Source organism: Suricata suricatta, chromosome 16, assembly GCF_006229205.1.
Source record: "Suricata suricatta isolate VVHF042 chromosome 16, meerkat_22Aug2017_6uvM2_HiC, whole genome shotgun sequence".
In the NCBI taxonomy this organism is placed as follows: Eukaryota; Metazoa; Chordata; class Mammalia; order Carnivora; family Herpestidae; genus Suricata; species Suricata suricatta.
This window is the reverse complement of record NC_043715.1, coordinates 20,279,180-20,306,574: the sequence shown is the minus strand read 5'-3', so window position 1 is coordinate 20,306,574 and position 27,395 is coordinate 20,279,180. Positions and strand designations below refer to the sequence as shown.

General features: G+C 36.7%; 1 long non-coding RNA gene across 1 annotated transcript in view; it reads left to right on the top strand.

Moving 5' to 3' along the window:
- LOC115280697 overlaps window positions 1–27,395 on the top strand; it is a 218,011-nt gene that overhangs the window by 1,778 nt on the left and 188,838 nt on the right. The window contains exon 2 of the long non-coding RNA XR_003903892.1: window positions 10,646–10,741. This is a non-coding gene — a long non-coding RNA (uncharacterized LOC115280697). The remainder of the gene's footprint in view (window positions 1–10,645; window positions 10,742–27,395) is intronic.

The following is a 27,395-nucleotide window of genomic DNA, read 5'->3' as shown; positions in this document are numbered from 1 at the left end:
TTGGATATTTTAACACCCTGGTTTCAGCAACGGATGGGACTAGTTACATGCATATATATATATATATATATATGTATATATATATATATATACATATATATACATATATATATACATATATATACACACACACACACACACACACACACACACATATACACGCACATATCTGAAAGAGCTAAACTTTATTGTGTATACAACAAGCATGAATAGAATATTTCTATCAAATATGCTTTTCAGAATACATATGCTTTTCATGAGCTCATTAAATACTCCTTAAGACAGATTACATACTTCCCCATAAAATAAATCTTAGTAGATTTCAGAAATTTGAAATATTTATGGAGAATTCTCCGTGAAAATCTGTTAGAAGTCAATAACATTAGAATAACTTTAAAGTCTGTAGATATTTCCAAATCAAATATAAATTTCTAAATGACTCATAAGTCAAAGAAAATACAGTGAACATTTTTAAATATTTTGAATAAAATGAACATGAAAAGACATTTCAAAATCTGTGAGTAATAGCTACAACGGTGCTAAGAAGAAAAGTTATAGCTTTAACTGACTATATTAGAAAAGAAAAATAATGCATAAGAACAATGACCAATTCTTTCACATTAAAAAATAAAATAACCTCCCAAATAGTTAAATGCAAGAAAAGCAAAAATCAATGAAAAAGAAAACCAAACTAGTAATGAAAAATTAGGAAAGCTGAAGGCTAGATCTTTGAACTAGCCAATAAAATTAAGTGGCACCTAGCAAGAAAAAATAGACAAATTGCCTATATCAGGAATGAAAGTGAAGATATCAGTACGGATATAAAGACCCGCAATGACGGTAAAGAAATGTTATGAACAGCTTTATGCTAAAGAATTCTTCAAGGTTGAAAGAAGAAATTTCTTATAGACAGGTTACCAAAACTGATAGCAGAAGAAACAGAAGATCTGAATGTCCTAAATTTTTTAAATAAATCAAATTTCTATTAAAATTGCCCACAACTAAATCTGAATGAATGTTACTGTGATCAAAGAAGGAAGAAATAGTACTTTTTCAAAAAGCAGAAGAGGACACTTCCCAGCTCATTTTATGAGGCTAACATTACCCTTACACACAATCTAACAGTGACAAATTAAGAAAAGAAAATTACAAAGTCATAGTTCTCAAAACTCTACATGCAAAATCCCTGGACAAAATGTCAACAGTATATTTTGGAAATATTATATATATGCAAACATATGCATGGTGTGTGTGTGTATGTGTGTATGTGTAAATATGTATATGTATATATGAATGTGTATGTGTATATACATACACCATTACTTTAAGTGAGGTTTACATCAAAAATGCAAGATTGGCCTGACATCTGAAAATGAATAAAATATACTGTATTCTCAGAATAAAAGAGAACAATATAATCATTGGTAATTTTAAAAAGCTCTTGATAAAATTCAATATATATACACACCATCAAATTTATCAACAAACCAAAATAGAAACTTTCCTAAGCTGAAAAAAATAATTTAAAATGATTTTATCAATAAAAAATACTGAAATTACTTTCCCCTTTAACCAGAAATAAGACAAGGATATTCCCTCTTACCCTTCTGCTCAAACTACTCTTGAAATGGTAGCTATGTAATAAGGTGATATCATCATCTAAAATAATAAAGATTATTATTAAAACAAAAGGCTTAAAGGCTGCAAAAAAAGTAAAATTCTGTTTACATTTTGGATGACACACATTCTCTACGTTATGAATCCTAAGGTATTTATTTTGTAAAATTCTTAAAATCCTTGCTCACAAGATATAAAGCTAAAATACAAAAGTAAAATGTTCTTCTATATACTAGCAATAAACAATTGGAAAATAAATAATTTAAATATCTTTCACAAATAAGAAATACTTAGGGATACATTTAATAAAATATGTGCAAAGCTAATACAATGAAAAAGTGTAAATCTTTATTTAGATAAATAAAAGAAATATAAATAAATGTAAAATGCCATGTGCATGGATTAAAAATAGACCTAATATCACTGAGATGTAAATTTTCTCCATATTGATCTATAGATTGAACTCAATTCAAATTGATACCTCAATAGGACTTTTGCAGTAATTGACAAGTAGACTCTAAACTTTATATGGAAACACAGAGGACATGAAATAGCCAAAATAATCATAATTATCCCTAAAAAATAAAATAAAATAAAGCAAGAACTGACACTATCTGACTTGAAGACCTTTTCTAAAGATTTAATGATCAACGTAGAATGATATTGATATAAGGAATAGTATAATCACTGAAACCAAAGAGAGAGCCCGGAAGTAGGTGTATGTGTGTGTGTGTCTATAACTGAGTTTTTCAAGTAATGACCAAAGTAATTCAGTGGGAATTAAGTCTTAGTATTTTCTACAAATGGTGCTGGTGAAAAAAAAAAAACCCTGAATATCCATATGTAATAAAAAAAAGTTTTTTTTAGTTGACCTCTACCTTCATAAAAAACTCATAAAAAATTAAGAATAAAAATATAGTTGTAGACCTAAATAGTGGAAATAACACCATAAAATCTCTAGAAGAAGATGTAGGAGAAATATTTTTCAATCTTGGATTAGACACAGATTTTTAATATGGAACATAAAAAGCATTTAACATATGAAAAATAAGGTTCAACTTGATTAAAACTAAAAACTACTTTTTAAAATATACTATCTAAAGTATTAAAATGTGAGTACCAGATGGCAATATTCTTAGCACATACAACTGAAAAAGAAGTTAAGTCCCTAATGTATAAAGAAATCACATAACTCACTAATAGAAGCAAATACTTTCACAAACTCATAGACAGTTTACTTCAGAAGATACGCAAATGGCAAACAGTATCTAAAGCAATGGTTAATACCAATAGTCATGCAGGAAATGAAAATTAAAATAACAATGGGATGCAATTGACCATGTAATAAAGTGGCCTAAATAAGAGGAGACATGGAATACCAATTCCAGACAATAACATGTCACAACTAGAATCCTATACACTGTCAAGAGGATAAAATGGTACAACCAGTTTCAAAACCACTTTTGGCACATTCCTATAAAGAACCATGTGTTTCACATAATAATTTCTCTACTAGGAATTTTCCCAAGAGAAATGAAAGCATAAATCCATAAAAATACTTGTACACAAATGCCCATAGCAGATGTATTTATAATAGTCCCAAACAATTAAAAACCTAAATATCTGTGTGTATTGAATAGATAACATTAGCTGTGAATAGTATCCAATGAATGGGTACTATTTAGCTATAATAAGGAACAAGCTACTCATTGGATTAATCTCATGGTTCCCTTGCTGAACAGAGGAAAATTCACACAAAAGAGTCCATACTATCGGATTCCATTTATGTGAGATTTTAGGACAGGCAAAACTAATCTATATTTAAGAAATGCGTTTCCTGGGTGGAGAAGTGGTGGTGAGTGGATTTTCTAGAGTGATGGAACTGTTCATTATCTTGATTGGGGTGGTGACGCATCAGTGTGTACATTTGTCAAAAGTCAGCCATCTGTATACTTAACATGTGTGAATTGTTTTAACTTTTTTAATTTTTATTTTTTTAATATTTATTATTTTTGAGAGAGAGACAGAGTAAGCAGGGGGAGAGGCAGAGGGAGAGGGGGTGGAGACAGAATCTGAAGCAGGCTCCAGACTCTGAGCTGTCAGCCCAATGCAGGGCTCGAACCCAGACGGCAATAATGACCTGAGCTGAAGTCAGTCGCCCAGCCAACTGAACCACCCAGGTGCCCCTTACCGTGTGTGAATTGTATTTGTACATGAAGTCTACATTAATAGAATGCACACATGAGCTTGCACACACATGTGCACAGCACTAGGCTAGAGTTGTGGCCTAAGGGAACTCTTCCCATGCCACTGGTTTCATTAAGCAATTAAGATCAATCCCAGTTAACCCAGGTTTCTAAAAAGATGAAGATATTTAACAAAGACAAGTAGAGTAAATGAAAAAAAATATATAGAATATCTACTAAAAATCCCACACATTTAAAACATAAAATTTTGCTTCTTACTCCTGCAGTTGAGGGAGGAAAAGTCAGGAGCAACCTTGTAGCTACTTAGTCTTCATTACCATAAAGTTTTCATGGGGTTTGTTTTCATGAGTTCATGAGGTGGCTGTGCTTTATTTTCTGTGTTTAATTTGCTTTATTTTCTGATTTTTCATTCTGTTAAGGAGATGGCCATATCCAGAAAGTGGCATTTGTTCAGGAAAGGGAACACAGGTCTCTGGGGTAGTTAAACAGGTCTTTTCCTTGTAAGGAGAGCAGGTCGGTTTCTAGCCTCTGAACAGTTTCTGTCATCCTCCAAGATACTGTTCTATCTGTGTCGCTTGCCCAGAAGTGGCACATTCTACCTTCCTGTTTGGTTTCTAAACAAAAGGAGTGTGATGAAGCCCGCATTTCTATCAGACTCCTTTGTCTTACACCATTAGTGCATCACATGCAGGGGACTCTTCTTTCTAGGAAGGAATGGGTTATTACCAACATTTTCTGCTCTGTTGTTTTCAGGGGCAGCTGGGTCGCTCAATAGGTTAAGTGTCCAACTTTGGCTCAGGTCATGATCTCACAGTCTGCAGGTTTGAGACCCATGTCGGTCTCTCTGCTCACAGCTCAGAGCTTGAAGCCTGTGTCTCCCTCTCTCTCTTCCCCTACCCCACTCATTCTCTGTCTCTGTTCTCAAAATGAAGACATAAAAAAAAAATTAAAAAAAAAAGTTATTTTCTTGGGATTATTTGTCCGAGTTGGTCTCATGTAGCATGCTGTACTTGTTAAAGGAAAGATAAGAAGTTTTTAAACCTTAATAGGTGGTAAGCATTATGTACAAGGACCAATTATCAGTATGGATTATATTGTCTTTGTGGGAAGTAGGGAAAGGCTTGTTTCTCAATCTTTTAAGGAGGCTGAATTTGTTCTGTTTGGGAAGCAAATACATTTATAGATCAAACACTGTATTTATCATTCTTATGTGCCTCATATAGTTTTAATTATTTAATAACTAAACCGTCTATGAAGCACTTATTATGCAGAAAAACAGAGAATTAGGTTGGGTATAGACTTTACCCATATTTTTACTTTGGTAAGTATGTTCTTTAGTTCCCTCTTCTGTAATATTCTTTATTTATTTAAGGATGACAATTTTTCAAGGATATTGAAGTCAGTCTATTACAGGATACAAACAAGTAAATAAAACTCTGCTGTGATTACCCTCTATGACCCTGCTACTGATGGATGCTAGCATGTGTTGAACCTCTATTATGTCTCATGAGGGTCCGGGTACTGAGATTCCAAATTAGACTGATTCCATATAAAACCAGGAGGCTGATTTTCTATTTTCTCTCTCTCCCTCATTCTGGGAAAGCATCACAAATGGAAAGTGAATCTTGGTTCTGTTTTGCTTGTTTAGACAAATTTTGTACTATAAGAAAAACTTTAGGGGACTCTGAAAATTCGGGGAAGTTACTTCTGTTCTGAGTATCCATGATTATATAAGGATGGTGATTATTTCTACCTACATGGAGTTATTGTAAAGAATATTTGAGACAAATTCTGGCATTTAGTGTAATCCTTAACAATATAATTAGGCCTCAAACCTGGTGTCTTTTTCTATTTTTCCATTATTAACATTAACTATCGGCCTTGATAGTTTATATTTATCTCTGTGGCTTAAAATTAAGGAAATAACCACTTAATCCAAAGATATTATAGAAAGAGATATTGTATTTCTAATATCCTATAGAGATACTTTATTCAAACAACACCCCCACTCTTATGTCTTGGGAAATAAAGCAGTCATCATAACGAGGACTCATTGTCTTCTCCCAAAAGAGGGAGACTTCATCTGTAGCTTTAGGATATGAGAAAGTAAACTATTGACACAACCTTGCCAGCCAACACTTCCCACATTTGTGGACCCCTACATAATGGCCCTTTTCTTTTTTGCATTCACTGGACTTGGAAGACCCCCATAAAGTAAAACAGTTGGCATATATTTAAAAATATTTGTCAAGAAGAGTTTTAAAATGAAGTGAGACTGTTTCTCTCTGTCTTAAAAATAAATAAACATTAATTTTTTTCACAAATGGGGTGCTGGGTGTGTCTGTTGATTAAGCGTCCTACTTTGGCTCAGGTCACGATCTCGTGGCTCATGGATTCTAACCTGAGTCGGGCTCTGGACTGACAGCTCAGAGCTTGGAGCCTGTTTCAGATTCTGTGTCTCCCTCTCTCTCTCTGCCCCTCCCTTGTTCGCACTCTGTCTCTCTCTGTCTTAAAAATAAATAAACATTAAAATTTTTTTAAAATAAAATGAAGTGAGGATAGAAGGCCTGATGGGGTCTCTGGCTCTCCCATGCTAACTGGAAAGTTCCTGTAATTTTCATTCTACAAGACCATCTTGATTCCTCTGTGTGACTGACACCAGTATAGTCATTATAACATGGAGAATACAAAAGCAGATTCCAGTTAAACTAAATCTGTATTATTGAGATACAACTTTTGATGCATTCACTATAGTATTTCAGAAGAAAAAATCAAGATAATTATGGGTTCTAAAGGTATCTTTTAGTCGAGCACATGTCCATCTGCAGATCATTTCAATGTGTTTTCTGTTAAGTGTAAATATATTTCAATGAGGAGAGCATTATGTATTTATTACATGTATTAGTCTTCACTTATTTTTAACTGTTGTAAAATCCTATACTTTCCCCTGTTCTATTGGCTTCTCCTTTGTAGTCATTGATAATATTTTGTAGATTTTTTTCATGTACTTATTCATTTATGCTTTTATTTTTCTTGGTCAAGTGGAATATCCTGAGCCCTCAGTGGAGTGTGTGAAATACACTAAGCATCTCAAAACAGGGACTTGAATTTCTACATCTTCTTCAGATATTCCAAATGATGACATCAGTTGCTATTTTCTGGCACTGTTGTTTCGGATCTTTACTAATGCATTTCAAATGGACTGTAAGATATATTTTTAATTTTCAGTGTCGGGTCCTTGTCTCTTTGGGAACCAGGCAGGGAAAAAACAAGATAATGACAAAATTTTTCCTTAGATAAATAGATCTCTAAATCCGTATATTAAATGCTGAACTTATTTGTGCTTTACTGTTGACCAAACATCTTAGAACATCAAAGGAATATAGTGTTGGAGATAAAACAACAAAAACAAAATAGACATCTCCTAAGAGATGCACTTTTAAAAATTCTCCCTCATACCAGTATGTTTTGAGAAAATAAATATTATGATTTATGAAACAGAAGTTTAGGCTTATGTAATGTTACAAAGGAAAGGGTAAAGTGTTCCCAATTGAGTAAATGCTCATGTTTTGCTATACCAAAAAAATGTTGCTGAAATAATAACACCTACTGACCATTGAGTATTGGGTAATTTCTTAACACAATTCTAAGCACTTTTTATATATTCTTAGTATATGTATGTATGTGTACATATATGTGTGTGTATATGTGTGTATGTATGTCAATATATTTTTATATATTCTCTGCATTTATTTATGGATGTGTGAATATGTATGTGTGTATGTGTATATATATATCCTCAATATATATATATCCTCAATGTATATATTATATAAATATATATCCTCAATATATTTCTCAAAATCACCCAGTTACTCCACAACAGAGGAAGGACCAGAACTGAAAACAAGGTCTGTGTGATCCAAGCACCTATCAGCTATAGGTACTTGAATCATTACCTATAATCAGGATATCTGCATTCTGCTCTTTGAGCCCGGACATACTTCTCCATATTCAGTTCATTCCTCAACTATAGGTATGGAATCATCATCTGACCAGTCCCTTAGTTTTTCACAGATCTCTGAGCAGTCTGGCTGTCCATGGTATGCAAGATCTGCAGATGGAACTAAGTGGAGACTTGTAGCCCAAACTTGGTATAGAAACTGTGATTATTCCATTCTCAAGAAGACTAGAGAATTATGCTCAGCTCTGACTCTGTGCCAGTCTAGTAGAGTTTCTCAAAGAAGTCTTCCATGTGGCCCCCCACACCAGCATGTCCAACACCACTCCTCTGGCTCAAATACTTGAGTTTCTGGCATATATAGTATTGCAGTGAATGTCTCCAGTCATGATCACTTTGATAATAATAAGAACCGGATTTAGGTTAGGGTATGTTAGGTAACTGAAGTATTTCTGGCAACAAAAGATCATCATGTTTCCACTAACTTGATTGAATTTTAGTGAGATGTGTACCCAAGGAAAATCTTTCTCCTGGAGTCCTCAAATAGCTGTAAGTGCTTTCAGGTCCCTGGGAAGACAGTCCTTATCAGTCACCACCAGTCAAGTGTCATGACTGCTATTAGGCTACATATAGAGATATTACAAGTAATTTCAGGGACAAGTTACTGGTGTCATTTGCAGAGAGGTACCTGTTCTCCACTCATGCATATGTCCCTTCGATGGAATGCATATGCACTTGATTCTATATATCATCTTAGGGAAAAGGAACACACAAACAAAAAAAAATAGATAATAATATTTTCTTTCACGTCCTCCTGATCAGAAGGCAGCGTTTGTGGTTTTTGAGCAAATAAATGATGACACATTCACCCAGAGCAATTGAGAGAAGTTTAATAAAAGACTGTCTCTGAAGGAGAGCCCGCAAGGCACGAGACCCTAAGACAAGGAGCACTGAGAAGCTCATTACACCCTTGGCTTCCATACAGAACCCTATTTTCCAATCAGGCATATGCCAATCAAAGATGTTTTCTAAATTATTTCACAAATGCAGATAAAAAAAGTGCAAATGCTTACATAAATGGAAGATTTCGGATGCCTAAAAAGGAAATATGTTGTCCATTCTATCCCAGTGTCCTGACTTCTGCTCCCCACTCCACTACAAGTTCTCTTCCTCTCTGTCTCATAGAACTTTTATACTCTTATGGCATTTCTCTTTTTTAAAGCAGTCACTTACGCATTTACATACTTTTTCTTCTATCTGCCCCACTAATGATACTATAAAATCAATACATGGATTTCCTATTAATATTCAAGAAATGTGTGTTTACCTGTGTGCATATAAATAATATTCTATACCCACTGTGGTGTAAAGTTGGTTTGAATCATGGCATCTGCTTAGTTTCCGACTCTGAAGTTGAAGATTGACTTAGCTTCCCATCTTGGATGTCATGTTGTGGTTTCCAATGAATCTCAGACTTAGTTATTCCCTCTAACTAGCTTTGTACTCAGCAACTATCCTCATCTGTATTTAACTTTGTGTAGTGATGCCTGGGACATACCATAGTGGTCCAGCTCATGGCTGAGTTTGCAGATGAGAGAATAAACTCTTCATTTAGCTCCTTTCCACTCTCTGGAGGTCTCCCTCAGTACTTAATTTATTTCTTTCAGTTGAAAATACAAACACAAAAATAAATGACCCTATTAGCTTGTAATTGTCATCTCCTGGGGTTGCTCTCAGTACCTAATGGGGAATTTTTTCCTGTAAGAGAGGTCTTGTTGCCCAATATGAACCACATGCTCTAGTAAATATCTGTGCCAGTGATTAATAGAACAGCCATCAGTAACTGTAAGGTGAGTGGCACATTCGTAGACAAACACCCCATCTGTCTTGCCTCGAATAACCTACTCTTTGAGGGAATTTTTCAAAATCAGCCCTTAAAGGAAAATAAGTTCTCCAAAGATAGCCAAGCATCAGAAAAAAATATTGCAAGAGAAAATTGTATTCTTTTAGGTAGAAAATTTTTCTGAAGTGGGCACATTTTATTTATTCCTCTAATCATCTTATTCTGTATTCTATCTGACAGGCATAAATTCAAAGGTGTCCTTGTCTCTTGCCGTTTGTGAATGTGTCCAATTATATATACATCAGGCATTTACTCGATGTGACATCTACCTGGTTTCTAGCTAATGTATGCAAACAAATCTAAGTCAAATTTAATAGTGCTTTCAACGTGCCAGGACCTGTGTTGATGTATAAGACAAGGTAACATGTGTTAAGAACTTTAAGGCAAGTCAACACAACTATATAGAAATTTGGAGGAAATACTGCCTGGAATAAATAGGGATTTTTTTTTAATTTAAGAAAGCATAAGTTTAAATCCAGACTTTGCTATTGACGAGTTGAAGACCTTGGGCAATGTAGTTGCCTTCCTTTGCTTTGGTTTCCTGAACTACATAGTGCAAAATGACGTTTGTTGTCAAGAGTTGCGAGGAATAACTGAGATGGCACTTGTGGAGAACCTAGCAGAGCACTCGGCCCACAGCAGGTGAGAGTAAATGTTAGCTAGATTCCCTCCCTTTGATTTGATTACCTCAGAAGACTTCCTATAAAAGAGATGGGCATTTGAATTGGATCTGAAGCATACATAGGTTTTCAAAAAGTACAGAGTATGGTGTTAGAAAGTTTGCAACCTAGGCATGCTTGATATTCAGATTTTTTCATTACAACTCTCGTTTATTAAACATGATACATTATAATGTGGAAGAGCAGATAAGACTGCAGGTGTACAGGAAGGGTGCAGTGTAATACCTTAAAAATGACTTTTCCTTGTTCTTCTCTCCCCATCTCTCTTAACTGACAGGAAGAGAAGAAAGAAAGGAAGAGACACCTCTGATCACAGTGCTCTCTCCAACTTTGTACATACATGATGAGGGAAGTCATCACTCTCATTGTGCTGGTGAGTAAGCGTTATGAACGACTGCATTTCTGAGAGCTCCATGACCATTTATACTACCATATTAAAGGCATAATAATTCCACTCTCTTTTCTCATGCCTGTGACCTAGCACCTAGCTTCCTGCCTGACCTCATAACCATCAGTTTCTAAATGTTTGCTGAATGTGTAAATTTGGGCTTGTGTTTAATTCTTCTCTTCTTAGGTTCATTAAGCATCAGACCGTTATACTATTGTCATGAAAATCTAAATGCTGTTAATTTCTGATATACATGGTAAATAGGATATTTGTATTCAGCTGGTGTTTGGTCTAACTTGCTATCTCTTCAAATGAGGCTGTGTGGCCTGAGTCACAGTTCTGAAACTGAATAGCATTGATTTCTTTTTTTTCCTTTTACAAAAGCAACAACAAATATATAAACTCCCCTTCCTTGGTGAAATGTTTATATGCAAGAGATACTGCCTGTGTCTGTTTTTAAACACATATTCCCCAGCCCATTAGCTGTGTCTTTAAATATTTTACAGGTTCTATTTTTCTACTAATTGACCTGCTGACTAAAGTAATTTGTGATCAGTTAAATAGTCACCAAAATTAACGTGTCAATTTAATATGTTTAAAGAATCTAATCAAAGCAGTTATTTTCAGTGGAAAGCTATCACATTCATTTTAGAAGTTAGCAAAAGGCTGATACTGAAACCTGACAAAGAGGAAACACACAAAGAAACTATAGCACAATTTCATTCAAGAGAGTAAATAAATACATCATTACAAAGAAAATACTTGTAAGAATTCTTCTCTTTTGTAAGTATGAAAATATCTTTATAATTTCACCTTCGTGAAGTGGAGTTTGATCCCACTCCCAAAGAAAACTTTAGAATTTCTAAATATGCTCCTAAATATACATCTAGTTGTAAGTGTAATAAGATGAAGAAAAAAAAAAAAGGCCCACGGGCATCTCATTTGAGAAATGTATTTCTCAAAAATGTTCTTTTTTTAGTAAAATAATGAATATCTTAACTTCCACTAATAAAACATTAGAGGCATTTTAGTCAAGAAAATTAAACAAGTTTGTACCAATACTATTTTTAACAATATTCTGTAAATTAGCATTAGTATCATATAGTATGAAAAAGAAGTAAACCAAAGAGTAATTTAAAAGGCATACTATTAGAATTTATAAAGATTATATATTTTGTACATTTGTAAAATAGAAAAAATATCAAAATAAACTCAGTATATTCAATTTGGTATTCTTATCTTCACAAGAGGTTGAGGTCAACAGTAGGTCAGTTCACTATGTACTAGATCTGAAGGATCTATTTATTGCTCATAATACTCTGTTCAGATTGCCAGTCATTTTAAATGGAGACCAAAAAAAATGTCAAATATATATCAAATTATATGTACTGGCTTATCCTGAAGACTTTTGGAAGTTTGTCCTTGAATTACTTTCCTGGCCACTTACAGCAGGACAGATGCTGGCTTCCGTCCACTGCTCTCACCATCCCCATAGACTGAGAGCACAGACCAGGAGAGAACTTTCATATCTGACTGGCAAGTAGACCTGTCCTGAGGGAGCAAAACACTAAAACTTCCACCAAATAAATTTTCATTATCTAGTGGGAAGGAGAAGGGAGAGAAAAGACAATGGGGGAGGAGGAAAAGGAGGGAAAGGGAAGAAGAAGGAGAAGGAGAAGGACAAAGAGAGGAAGAGAAACTAATAGAAGCAGAATGAGGAGAAGGAGGATAAAGGAGGAAGAAGACAAAGAAGAGAGAAAGAAAGACAATGAGAATTGATGGTAGAGAAGCTGAAAGTGTTACCAGAATACTTCCTCTTTTGGGAGATGTAACATGGAAAATGGAGTTGGGGTAATAAAACTCTTCGTCACATCTCCCAGTTTTCCACAGAACTCCACTTTGTACATGGTTACTATATAAGGAATTTTGTCAGTGTTGGAAATTTTTCTTCACTGAGTAATAGTCAACCATGTCTTTACTCAAGAATGGTCTATGAGTTCTTGAGTTCAACAAACCTTGTTAATGGATTAAAATGGCCACTATTTTTCGACATGTCTCTCATTACGAGGTAGGGGTCTATACATCCTGTGTTTTTTTGTTTTGTTTTGTTTTGTTTTGTTTTGTTTTTCTAGATAGGCCTATGATTCCCTTTTGACCAGTGCAATATGGCATTAGCTAGGTTGTGTGACCTCTCAGTCTGCATCATAAATCTCTTAGAATTTTCAGTCTGGGAGAAGCTGGCCACCATATAATAAGTGTGACTGTCCTGTAATTGCTATGCAGTGAGAAAACCCAAACTAGCCATGTGGAAACGCCACATGAAGTTAGAGATATGCCTGGACGTCCTGGCTGTGATAGTCATCCTAGCTCAGACGTCACACATGTAAGAGAATAAGCAATGTTGGACATGTCAGACCACACAGAGATCATGTAGGGAAGAAAAGAAGAATTCAGCTGATAGTCAGAAAAACGTTCCTAAATCCATGGCCCCAGCTGAACTCTCCCAGACATCACAACTTTTTAAAATACCCTAGCCTAACCCTCCATCATTAGGGAAAAGGGATAAACTATTTTTGTGTGCCTTGCTCAAATTCCTAACCCACAAGATGGATAGTATAATACAATGGAATCATAACCCAGAACAATTACTTAAAAGTTCTGATTCTTTATTTTCTCATCTGTAAAATGAGAACAGAATACCAGTACCTTCTTCATAACACTATCGTATACTTTTTTTTATATGTCAATTATACTTCAATGGAAAATCAAGGAAGAAATATGACATAGAAAAGTGAGCAAAGAACTCAAATGGTTCAGTTCTTCAAAGAAGATATGCTAATGGCCAGTAAATATTAAAGATGATTTGGGAAATGCATATAAAAACAAGGAACGATTTTTTTGCCTTTCAGATGGACAAAATAAAGATTAATAATGCAGTATTTATGAGTTTCCGGGAAAGTAGATTCTCTCTTACACAGTAGGTAGGAATGTAGATGGATACAATCATTCTGTGAAGCCAGTTTAGTTGTATATATCAAAATTTTAAATGCAGAAACCTTAACAGGTGCCTGAGTGGCTCAGTTGGTTTAGCATTCAACTCTTTATTTCAGCTCATGTCTTGATCGCACAGTTGTGGGATTGAGCCACGTTCAATGTGGAGCTTGTTTGGGTCTCTCTCTCTCTCTCTCTCTCTCTCGGAAATAAACTTTAATAAAAGTAAACAAAAATAAAATGCAGAAACTCTTTGACATTCTGTTTCTCAGAAGCTTTTCCCATTTTGTGGTTGGTCTACTCATATCCTTGTCCTGCATATCAGAGATTTACAATTTCTTTTTCTTCATATAATTTCTAAATATGATAAAATACTTCATTGTTGTATTTTCTTAAAATATTTGCCTATTTTTTAATGTTTTAATTTCATTAATGTTTATTATTGAGAGAGAGCGCCAGCAGGAGCAGGGGAGGGCAGAGAAAAGGAAAGACAGCCCCAAGCAGGCTTTGCACTGTCAGCACAGAGCCCCGTGTCGGGCTCTCATGACCTAAGCTGAAATCAAGAGTGGGATGCCCAACAAACAGCCATCCAGGTGCCCTTGCCTTTCCATTTTCTAAGTGGGCCTTTAAGAAACTAGATAGAAGTTTCCATTTATGTATTTAAATCTGTTTTTGTATACTTTAAATGAGCGAATGCAGGTGAAGTTCTAAACACAATACTGGATAAGGAGCAAGCAAAAAATTTAACTATTATCTTTCAATAAACTGTGCCTCTGAAAAACTGAAGAGCCATGAGAAGAAAGAGTACCATAATACCAGTAGAATTCTTAAATGAAATTTATGCTGAAACCAGAAATTGTCTTGCTATGGAATTTCAAGGCAATTCCAGATTAAAACAATATGCCTAATAAGGCACATACTTATGCAAAGTATTTATATGACAATGTTTGGAAAGGAATCCCCAAAATAATTCCCAGAAGTTTTAAAGAATTTGTGAAATCACGGATAATTTGTTTCATCTTTATCCTTTTCTATATTTCTCAAATTTCCGCCATGAACATAATACTTTATTTTATTTTACAAAAACACAAACAGAACCCAAAATCTCTCTGCTTTCAGTTATTTAATACCAACTTGTAGAATCATAAGATAGCTTATCATAGAGACATGATGCAACAGAATTCCTGGTGAAATTTCCATTTTGTTCCTCTGTAAATCTGATCTCTCTTATATTTAAGATCCTTTCTAATAGCTTCTTTGAAGATGTTAAAAAAATGAAAAAAATAGGGAAAAATAATAAGGAACTTTTCTCCCTTGCATTGAGGTGTGTCTAGGGAGAAATCATCAGAGAATTATAGTCTTGTTCTGATTAAGCTTCATTTTTACTTCCAGATAAATAAGTACTATATTACTATCAATCATATCATGGAATGAAAAAGTAAAACTACATTGAGCATTTTCGTACATATCCCATAATTCATTTGCAAGGTGTAGTAACATTTCTAAGAAGTCATTTATCTAATAAACTCCTATGAAGCCTGTGCATTTGGCAAAATCAGAGCTTGAATTTATCCCCATTGCTTAAATCAGAAGCCCACCACATTCTACGGAATGGATACACTTGATGGCATTAACCTGTTTCCATGGGTCTTCCGTGCTAAGAATCCCCACTTCTCTGAATATACCTTTCAGGCACCAGAGCCAAATATTTGTATAAAACTTGTGTGCCTGTTCAGGATTTTGACAGTCTCTATAGGAACTAAATTTCAGTAGACATATGTTTGCTGCCAGATTTTAGCCACGTAATTCTGAGCTTAGTCTTTTGTTTGTTTTCATATTCTTGATAATATGAATACAAAGGATGTAGATAATCTTTAATAAACATGCCTTTCCTTTGTATATTACACTGAATTTATTGAGCTTGGTTTTTTAATGGAATCTCTTTCATAAGTAGTTACAGCTTTTGAAAATTTAAAGGTTGCCCTGTCCTTTACAAGGCTAAACTTACTTTTCTTTTGTCACTATTTAAAGGAGTTTGAGCAATTAGCTTAGTGCTCCATGCCTGTGTCAAATCATACTTATTCTTGCACAACTAGGTACTCAGGAGTGTGGACAGTGTCTGATTTGGAAGATCTCTCATAAAAATCTAATCAGAGACTGGCATGTGATTCTCACAGCTGAACAATACTAAGACATTAATCTGCATTCAGGCCCAAAATGTAGTTGAAAACTTCACTATAGTAAGTCACTTGGGGAAAAAAATGTACTTAGGCATTTGTTACAAGTATGAAATCACTAATGCTAATATCTTTTTATGAATAAAGGCATTTTTATCTCTTCATGCATAAAGACATGAGGGATGTGGCCCAAGGCTATTATCATACAGTCTTCCTACTGCTCATGTGCACATCAAAGTCCCCTCCAGAGACTTTTATTCCTCAATATTTTTAGGATTGAGGAGAATACAATATCCCTAGAATAAAAAGGGCTAGCACATTAACTCCAGAAGTAGAAATTACTGTTTTTCAGCCCAATGGTCCTGAAGCCAGAAAATCTGGTTCCAGTCCTTTTGTTTGTTTGTTTGGTACTTTTATTTTTTTTTGGATACTTCATCATCTATAAAATTAGGAAAATACCTCCCACCACTCAGGATAGTTGTGGTTGTAAAATGTGATCAGAGTTTAAAGCCACCTTGTGCACTAGGATCCACTAGGTCACTGTGAAGAGATCTACTTGGGTTTACTATTAGTTTATCTGCTCCCTGATACACTATAGTTACAGTAAATTAAAGCAGGTTTTTTTTTAATGGAGAGCCTCTCACCTGGTCATTAAACAGTAATGGTTTGGTTTAGAAATATACTTTTAAAAGGGCAAAATTCATTGTTTGCAAACCCAAGGGGAAACTGTTGCTGCACTGCCTTTCCTTTTCGACCTCATGCCTGAACCATCATCACTAGCTTATGAGCCCTAATTACTGTGGGTGGAAAACAGAGTGGCTCCATTCCACCATTGATTAGAATGAGATCCAATTACCAAATGTCAGTTTCTTAAAGTGTGTGTTTCTAGCTAGCTGCTTGTCACCACCCAGCAATTTGCCCTTGACAAAAGCACTGCCCCGGAAGCAAGAGAGATCACTGTTAACTTCTTAACCTGTGTAGAGGCTGCACACAGTTTCTATCTGGCATGAGAAAGGGGCCTGTGGAAGGGAAACCCTGAAAGAAATGTAGTTTCCTTGCAGAAGACTGAGACTTCAGTGTGACAGGGGTACAATTTCTTTCCTTGAATGAAGGGACAGAGCCCTGATTCCTTCTGAGTTACAGGTGACCCCTACCTCTCATAGAGGATAAGAAAGCAATCACCCTCCTCCACTGTGAAATGGACCCTTCATTTTGAAACCAGGCTGCTGAGCTGATTAGTTCTGCTAAGTGACTCTGAAGAGACCCATTTGTTTAGCACTATGTGTAATTTTAAAGGAAAGGACATGTCAGCAGCAGGGAGGAGAGTCAAATGAGGTCACTCATGAAATACCGGGAGAAATTTGCCAGCGCCTCTGCCTTGTTTCATTCTTTTCCATCGCCGTTGACCTGCACGCAGGAAAACTGATATACCAAGTAAATGGAACCTTCATTTTCTCATTCTGTGAATGCCAGGCCTGCTTCCCAGTGCCCTCAGAAATGGATCTTCATTTCTCTATTGGTGGGGACACTCCACTTAACCCTTGAAGTTAGGCCAGTTCCCACCTGCAGAGCCTCCATTGGCGTATAAGCTGGTTCTATCATGGAAGCTCCATACTTTCAAAAATCCCATCTCTCATTCGTTTTTGTTTTTTGCCTGCTGGGCAACTAAGTGCCACCTTGCAGCAATTGGAGGATATCCTAAGCAAACAATTTTGAGGTTCTCAACAGCAATCTAAGAAAGTGATTGTGTGTTGCCTTTTTACCTATAGATTACTCTTATTTAAATTAGTTTATGCTCGGGGCCTGTGTGGCTCAGTCACTTAAGCATTCGACTTCAGCTCAGGTCCTGATCTCATGGTCTGTGGGCTTGAGCCTCACGTCAGACTCTGTGCTGACAGCTCAGAACCTGTAGCCTGTGTTCGGATTCGTATCTCCCTCTCTCTCCAACCCTCCCCCCTCACGCTGTTTCTCCCTCTCTCAAAAAGAAATAAAATATTTTCAAAGAGTAAAAAAAAAAAATACTTTATGTCCTGAAAATGTCCTTATGTCTCAAACCATGCCAATTGAATCCAATTTCACTTGAAACAAGCAGTGTCATAAAGGATACATCCTTAACTTTGATACTAACCTTTTTTGTGAGGGGAAAAAATCCAAAATGAAACTGCAAAGGGCAAGTCTCATCATTTACTTCTCTTCAATTCCAGAATATTGAAAAGGTACCCATATCTTAGTTATGATCACTTTATGTTAGAAGTCTTTTGTTTAAGCCTTCTTCCTATCAATTAGTGATCTTCTGTGCCTAGAGACCCTGACTCAATTCATCTCATTTTCCTAGGGTTGTAGCAGAAGTTTGGTTTATGGCAAGCACTCCATTAACTGAAATGAATAAATATACAGCAGTGTGCGAGTTCTCAAAATATGAGCCAATGAATTAAACAGAAAACTTGAGTCCTCCCTCATATAATTTTCTTCATATGTTTTAGCCTTATACTTTTCCATCTAAAACTCTTATCTTCTTATTCCCTGCCTATTATTCACTGCTTATGTTATCACCTTCCATATGGAGCACTTCCTTGTGGAGGTTTTTTTTTTTAATGTTTTTTATTTATTTTTGAGAGACAGAGAGAGACAGTGCGAGCAGGGGAGGGTCAGAGAGAGAGGGAGACATAGAATCTGAAACAGGCTCCAGGCTCTGAGCCAGCTGTCAGCACAAAGCCCGACGCAGGGCTCGAACCCATGAACAGTGAGATCATGACCTGAGCTGAAGCCAGATGCTTAACCGACTGAGCCACCCAGGCGCCCCCCTTGTGGAGGTTTTGTTAGGTCTCACTGACTTCAGCTTTTCTGAGCACACTTAAAGCGATTTAAGAAATGAAAGTTAGGAGGGGGGTGTTGGTGTGTTTTATTTTTCTCATGGAATAGTAACCAGAAGTATATACAGGAATTCATAGTTTAGTTCCATGCCTGTTTGCTTCTTGGTGGCATTAGATCTGTTGCAACATTGGACATGTCATGTGGCTTTCAAAAATCAATTGTCAAAGGTTTGAGAATGGAAATATTTCCAAGATGAACACTGTCTATATCGCTTTTGTGTGTACTCTGTGGGGAATCTACTTTATTTGGAAAGCAGAAAAGAGATACAGAAAAGAAGTTGATGTGTAAGAATGCCCTTTGTAAGAGTCAAATCCAACATCTGTGGCTTAATAAGATTAACATCATCTTCCTCAGCCCCCGTTCCTTCATCTATCAAAATGGAGATAATGTCTTCTTTGGGAAGAGTATGTAAAAATTAAATGTTACAATGACAACTTATTGATTCATTCTCTTTTAAAATTTTTATGTCTATTTATTATTGAGACAGAGAGAAACAGAGCATGAGTTGGGGAGGGACAGAGAGAGAGGGAGACATAGAATCCGAAGCAGATTTCAGGCTCTGAGCTGTCTGGACAGAGCCTGGCAGAGGACTCAAACCCACAAACCGTGAGATTTTGACCTGAGCCAAAGTTGGTCACTTAATTGACTGAGCCACCCAAGCACCCCTCAATTCACCCTTTCATTCAGCAGTGTGACATGTAGAATACTCCAGTTTCCGGGTAACTGGGTGGCTCAGTCAGTTAAGCATCAAACTCTTGATTTCAGCTCAGTTCATGATCTCCTGGTCATGGATCCTGAGATCAAGTCCTGCACTGGGCTTCCTGCTGGGGGAGACTTCTTCAGGTTCTCTCTCTCTCTCTCTATCTCTGGCCCCTCATGTCTCTCATGTCTCTCTCCCCCCAAAAAAAATTCCAGACCTTTTTGAGACTAAAACAAGCCAAGAACCCACTGCTGTATAGCTTATGGTCTAATTGGAAAAAATCAAATCATTCTAATTGTAATGTATTGTAACTATTGTAATCTATTGTAACTGTATTGTAACAACCCAAGTCATGTCCTGGAGAAAAGAGCTGGATTCTATGGGAACATTAACTTTTCCCATGGAACAGTCTCCAAGGGGCTGACCTGGATGATGTGCCATAGCAGATGTGAGTGATGAAGAGAAGTTTTCCAGATGAAGGAGTAGTGGGGGGAGTGACTAAGTTAAAGAGATCAGCAGGGCCCAGAGTGGCTGGAGGGGAGGGGTGAAGAAGTGAAAGGGTAGTGGAGCAGGACGGTATTGATGAAGGGGCGTACTGATGAGTGATGACACTGAAGAGCTAGGCAGGGGACTGCCTCGTAAGCCCTGTACACCTTGTTAATATTTTAGTTTTTATATCAAGACCTAGAAACAAATGCTAACTCCCTTTCAAATGTATCGTCATTGTGTTTTCTATAGTTAAATAGAAACAGAAATGTGTTTCTTGAATCATGTCCAATGTAACTGCTCAGTTCAGCTGGATGACCTCCAGTCTCACCTTTCTATTCCAAGCACCGGTCTCTAGGATACTGTTGGAGTAGCCACTCAAGGTAGTATGTTCTAGTTATTTTAGAATCCCAGGATTAGAAAGGAGATCCACCAGACACTGGAGCATGTCCTTCTGTCTGGTTAACAGGTGCTGAGCATAAGAGTATCATCCTACCATATAGACTTCCTGCGTTTGGAGCCTCTGCCACCGCCATTTAGTGCTGTCTCCATATTTCTCCTTTTTGGGTAGAGAAAGTTCATGGGTACTGGAAACCAGTAAGACACCCGGGAAGGATGGAAGAATAAAAAGGGATTGAGGGGGAAAAATAAAAACCTGAGATCAGGTCTTAGAGTAATTATTCTTTAAAAGCCCCCAAATCCAGTTGGCCACAAAATCTACAGGATCCTGTCTTTACATATATGTATTTTGTAATGCTCCCTTCCCTCCATCCTCACTGTCATACCTTGGATCAGACTCATTCTTTCCAATGATTTCTGTAATAGAACCTTGGTCCCTGTGTCGATTAAGTTAATCCATATTCCTTATGCTATCAAACCAATCTGTCTTCAATATGGATTTATCAAACCAATCGTTCTTCAACTGGATCCTGTCAGTCTCCCTATCTAATGCTAATCAATAACTCCCTTATAAAATATGTGGCATTTAGTACTTTTTCTTTTGCTGGTAGGTCTGTCCAGTGAGATGCTCAGATGGGTTGTCTTCTGTGGCATGGATGAGCCAGGCATATTCACAGTACGCTGGTCACTCTGACCTTTTCCTTCCTTCACATCAGACACTAGTGGATGGTGGTGTGGTGGTGGAGAATTATTGTTCCAACTCACAAGATCTGCTTAACAAATCATATTTCATCTTAATGAGGGTGATTGACTCAGAACTGTGCTAAGCACTTTACGTGTGTAATGATTTAATCAGTGCTCATCATGTTTTGAGGTATGTGGTGTTTTTATCTTTATTTTATATGTTTAAAAACTCAGGCTCAGGGTATTATTAAACTTTCCAGGCAGGAAGTAAAATCGTTTGGATTTAGATGTAGACAGGCTATTGCCAGAAAAGGCAACTTTAATCACTGTTCTGTACTTCCAGGTCCTAATTATTCCCTTCTTTTCTTATAGATAAGGTTGGTGAGCTAAAAATCATACTGGAATTATAAGCTATATAATCAGATCTGATTATACAAATTCAGAGAGACTATCCCAACTTTTTTTTTCCAAATTCAATATTATTGGGCTTGAATTAAGGTAGATATCACTAGATCCTTGACAACTATGTGTTATACTAAAATTTCACCTAAAAATGCCTGCACTAATAGTATCTAAAATTTAGAGGCGCCTGGATGGCTCAGTTGGTTGGGTGTCCGGCTTCAGCTCAGGTCATGATCTCGCAGTTCGTGGGTTTGAGCCCCACATTGGACTCTATGCTGACAGCTAGCTCAGAGCCTGGAGCCTGTCTTCAGATTCTGTGTCTCCCTCTCTCTCTCTGACCCTGTCCTGCTCAGGCTGTCTCTCTCTCTTTTTCAAAAGTAAATAAAACATTATACACACACACACACACACACACACACACACACACACACACGTGTATAACCTACTCAGGGGTCAGGTTCTCAAAGCCTCTTGATTGGTTTGCATCTTTCTCAAAGAATCTTGAGTTAATGCCCCTGCCCCATCCTCCTGTCCCTCAGGACAATCTTATAAGTCCTATGAGATTTTGCTAAAAGCCCAACACACTATCTTCTAGGAGCATTATTATGTAGTCTTAGTAACATGAACTGAATAAAAATGGACACATTACACAGTCTTGGTTCCTCCAACAGTGATTGGAAATAGATCGAAAGAGCTGAGGCACTAACTCAACCAGCCATTCCATCATCAGCCTGTCTCAGGGTAGTAATAAACTTCTTGGTCTGCTAAATTTATAGAGTAGAAGTGCGAGCACAGCCTCCCAGTGGTACCCATGGCTTCGAACAGGTCAATAAGAGTGGTCTGGAGGTCTGCACACTGACCATTATAAGCACCATGTGGACTCACCAATGTGCCGTCACTAGCAATTGCATCCACACTAGCTCCTTAGCTGGAAAGATAAATCAGGCTGCCTAAGGAAGGGGTTTTACATCAGATAGTATGAGAGTACATCTTATGTAGAAGCATAAGATTAAGGGTTTAACTCCCAAATACTCTCTGTATTTATAGACTCCACTAGCTTAGCCAGCAACTCTGGACCATGTAAGAGTATGTGCAGTTATGGGTCAACTTCTCTTCTGACTCCAGGTATGACTTCTACATTTACAAGAGCAGTGGTGCCCTGTTCTGCAATGGACAAACATCCTTATGTTATATGAGTTATGCAGTCATTAAGATTAGGATATCCAAGCACCACTCTTAAGTTTACAGTGGTTAACATAATATAGTTCACTTCATATCAAACTTGAGGGCCACTTGTATAGGGCCTTGAAGGATCATGCTTTCTCTGTCACTAGATTTTTGCAGATGACATTTCTCTGCCTTGGTCGCATTGCCCTGTGCGTTGCCTACTTAACTCTTGGTTCTTCTTTCAGAAGGCTGTGTAGAATCACTTCCTCAGGAAACCCTTCTCAGACCATAACTGACTAAATCTCTACCCTCCCTCCCTGACCACACATGAACACTCATCTTGGTGTAGCAAATAAATGTGGTGAATCTTGCATTCAGATCTATCTCTTCCACTAAGCTGGAAGCTCCATGGATGTCGGTTCCCTTGTGCTTTTGTTTAGTCACTTCCTCAGTACCAAGTATGGTCATCAGCACCCAGTGGAAAAGCAATAGCTATTGAACAGCTATTCAATGTTCAAACTATATGTTCAAAATATAATGAGAAAAATCCTTCAAAGAAATTATATGCAGTCATAAAAAATTGATGAGAATTATTCATCTTGAATTCTATAGTCATTCATTTATTTGTATTTTTAAACAAATATTTCTTAATCTTCCCCTCTTTTCCAGGTGTTTGTTAAGACCTGGATCTATAACAAACAAACAAATAAAGGAAACTTCAATAAGAAAAAAATCTTTAATTTCTCTCATTCCCTCTTTGACTCTGAAAGAATATTCATTCAGGAAAAAAATAATGTTATACATCCTTACACATTATTTATATATCAGTGTTTGGTGGCAAACTTTGTGTTTGTTGCCCCTAAGAGTACATAAAATCAATCCGTGAAAAGTGATGTTTTACAATTGGTCAAAAATCCAGAAACATTTTTTGTTTGTTTTTTTGAAGGAACTCCTGGCTTTATAATTGATTACCAGGACCCATGACTTGTATTTTCACAAAACAAAACAAGCAACACACACACAAAAGCAAATGAACACACACACACACACACACACACACACACACACCCCATCTCTTTTGTACACTAGAAATGATGTGTTTTAAATGACTTATTTTTATGTTAAATAGTTATTTCCTCCCTCAAGGGATCAGAGCCTCTGGAAACCAAAGCCAGACAGTGGTTATAATACAAGTAAAATAAGCATGTGCTAGTGAAAAATTAGGTGTTTGGAAAGTCAACATATGCATGCATTTCTTGTGTATGATGTGTTACTATGTAACAGAGGGCAGTATGGAGCAACCATTGGATGTCAGAGGAGAAAAACTTGGATGCTCACAGAAGCATGTTGAATAAAATCCAAATGTAATAAAGTACATATGGCTTACTTTCTAGAGAGATCTAAAAAATTAATTTTTCTGCAAACTAGACCAAATTGGTATTGAATCCTTCTGTATAAGCAAGTTACAGTTGACTCTAGGTAGCTTTTACTCACATACATTTTATTGGCCACTTGCTTGTTTAGGGGAAATAGAGAAACAGCAAAGCATATCTCTAATAGGTGTTTACTGAGTTTGAACATCTTTCGACAAGGGAAGATCCACCACTAGCAGTATAGTAATGTGATTTCACATTGCAACCTGAACATTCACTCTTGGACAAAAATAGCTACACAAGAGCCTAAATATGGAGCAGGTATAGTAGTCCAACCACAAACCACATCCACTCCAAATTTAGTAGGACACAGAGAATGGCACACAATTCATATTTGTTCAACAGAGGAGCATAATGCTATGGTTTGCATGACCTAGATCAGAGATTGTCAACATGTGGTCCCTGGATTAACAGTATCGGCACAACACGAGAACTTTTTAGAAATGCAGATTACCAGACCCCATTCTAAATCTGTTGAATCGGAAATTGAGGAGTAGGGCCCAACAGTCTGTGTGTGTGTGTGTGTGTGTTTTAATATGAATTCTTACTGTTTTCTTTTTAGTTTTATTGAGAAATAATTGGCATACACCATTGTATATGTTTAAGGTGTGCAGCGTGTTGCATTAGTCTATATTTTAACAGGGCTTCCTAACGATTGTGATAAATGTTCAAGTTTAGGAACGCTACCCTACTTTCAGGTAAACTGAGCTCAGTTCCGGCACATCCCATGGCAGACTAACTGTTCCTTTCAATTTTTTCAAAAAATACTTCCCCACTAGTCTAACTTTAATGAAATCTAGCTATTCCTTCAGCTGGACCTTAGAGTTTCTAGACGATTCTCTCCAGTGTAATCTAATCATCCTTCCTCATCCTATGTTACTTTACAGAATTACCTTGATTTCTCGGATACAACTTCATGATCCTGCCTCTGTACATGCTGCTTTTTTCTGTCCACACTAGCTTTTATTACCTGCCCTTCAAATGCCAGCCTGAATCAGGCGCCCTTGCCCCCAGTAAACTACCCTAATAAACTGTATTCTGAAATTAGAGACACTGTTCTGTGCTTCCATGTGACCTTACTCTCCTCATCAGTACAGTGGTGTTTCTGTCTTCACTAAAAAAACAATGAGCTTCAATGGAACAGGCAGAGTCCCTTTTCTCTCCTTCAGTTTTGAAATTATCATAATTTAAAAAAAGAAAAAGATATTACCAGAGTGTGTTGCGTAAAGTAAGCATGCAAATCTTCATTAGATTAATAAATCCATAGTCACACTTAATCTGAACCATGACCCTGTGTGATAGAGGTAATATATTATGACATTTTATTCTAATTATAAAACAATAACAAGCTCACTACAGAAAATATGGAAAATATTAAATAGTATGAAATATACAATGAAACCAGTTTATACTCTTACCCTGCAAACGTAATCCCTCTGTATGATAAGAGTATAAGGTTTTAAGAGTTAATATTTTGGTGCATGTCTTTCTAACTGTTCAGTTTGCATTGAAAAAAAAAGTGCCAGTATTGCAGTGACATACTAAATTCTTTCCAGGCTTGTTTTCTATCACTTTCTCTTCTACAACACAGGGTCCAACAATAACCTTCTTGCGTTTCCATCCTTTTGAAAATGCTTTCCTCTTCATACAGGACAGTCACCCTTCCCCTCCTGCAGCTTACTGAGAATTCGAAGTTCTCCCAGGAAATAACTCCACTTCTGTATCCTTTGTGACTTTCTCTGACACCCTCAAGTTCACTTATCTATGACTTCTCTGTGCTGGTACACCATCCAGCACAAGTATCTCTTCTAACCTTCAGATACCTTTTATTTTAAGTATGTGCTCATTGGATGCTTTACTCATTCAACACTGAGCATCTCACCTTTGCCTCTCCTCCCAATCTGTTCCTTCTGTTTGCTTCTTGCCCCTTCCTTCCCTTATCCTTCACTTGTGATTTGACATGTTGATCCTATACCTGATAGAAAGAGCAGACAGAAATATGTGCAAGTTATCTTAATAGCCCAAGGACACACTGGTACGCTTCATTTTTTTTAAAAGAGAAAAAACAGCATTAGTCTGCAATGTCTTTCAATTAAATTAAATCCACATGAATAAGTTGTATTCTAGCATTGGTATTTGCAACAGTGATGCTCCAAAATGGAATTGCGCATCACCCACCACCAGCAATGAGTTAATGCTGCCATCAGCCATGAGCTGCAGTTGAAGATTCCCTGAAATTGGCTTTGTTTTAGGCATAGCCCTTGCAGGCACCGACTTATGTCCTATCTAAACATGATCTGTGTCGAGGCAAGAGTGCATCACATCAGTGTCCAGCTGTGTTCGTTGTGTTAAGGCTAACAAAGAGGCAGAGGGGAAGAGAGCTCTTGTCGGATAAAAGTTTTTTTTTTTTTTTCAGATTATTCTCCCCCCCCCCCCCCCCCCTTCCGCCTGAGTTCGCATTCCTGAACTGTAATTGTACTATCTTCTCCTTGAGGAAGACAGGAAAATAAAAGCACGCACTTGTGCAGATAAAAAGCATGTTCTCCCTGAAGTCATTCCAGCAATGCACAATAGAGCTTGCTATAAACATGAGAGCAATATGATCTCTCTATACAGAACATTGTCCAGATGCTGTATTCTGTGAATTGGGGCTGTTTTCATGTTTGTTTATTTGGGGAAAAAAACACACAGTAATAAAAATGAGAGACACATGGATTTTTCTACCCAATGATAATCAATAGATAATTGTAAATGAATTTTTCTCCAAACAACTGGAGAGAGAAGATTATACGGTTGCATTAGGAAAGAGAAGGTGAACTCTGACAGAGTCCATTATTAGAACCAGAGGACTGGAATGTTGCATTCCCTCTTATGATGTGGTATTATTTTAACCCATTAGCAGAAGATCAGACTGAGCCGAGGTCGGATGCTTAACCGACTGAGCCACCCAGGCGCCCCCACAAGCTCAGTTCTTAGCATTGGGAGTGGGATCACCATGAGACCAGAGATGCATGCCTATCATGGTGGAGATATAATTACAGCCTTCAGGCTCTTCCCTAATTGTGTGATTTCCCCTTAATATTCTCTCATATTTTCAGCTTTAAGAACTCTTTCCTATGATCTTTGTCAACATGAGATGGTCTCTAAACCAGCACAATCCCTAAATTAAATAATAACAATCTCATTTTTAGGTAAGTTTGGACATTTTTCTCCACACATTTTCAGCAATAAGTTGGTACTAGTGGTTTCGCAGTATTCCTTTGGCATTAGAAAACACATTTTGCTGTACTATGCATGTTAATAGTATGTTTGATTTTGCAGAGATC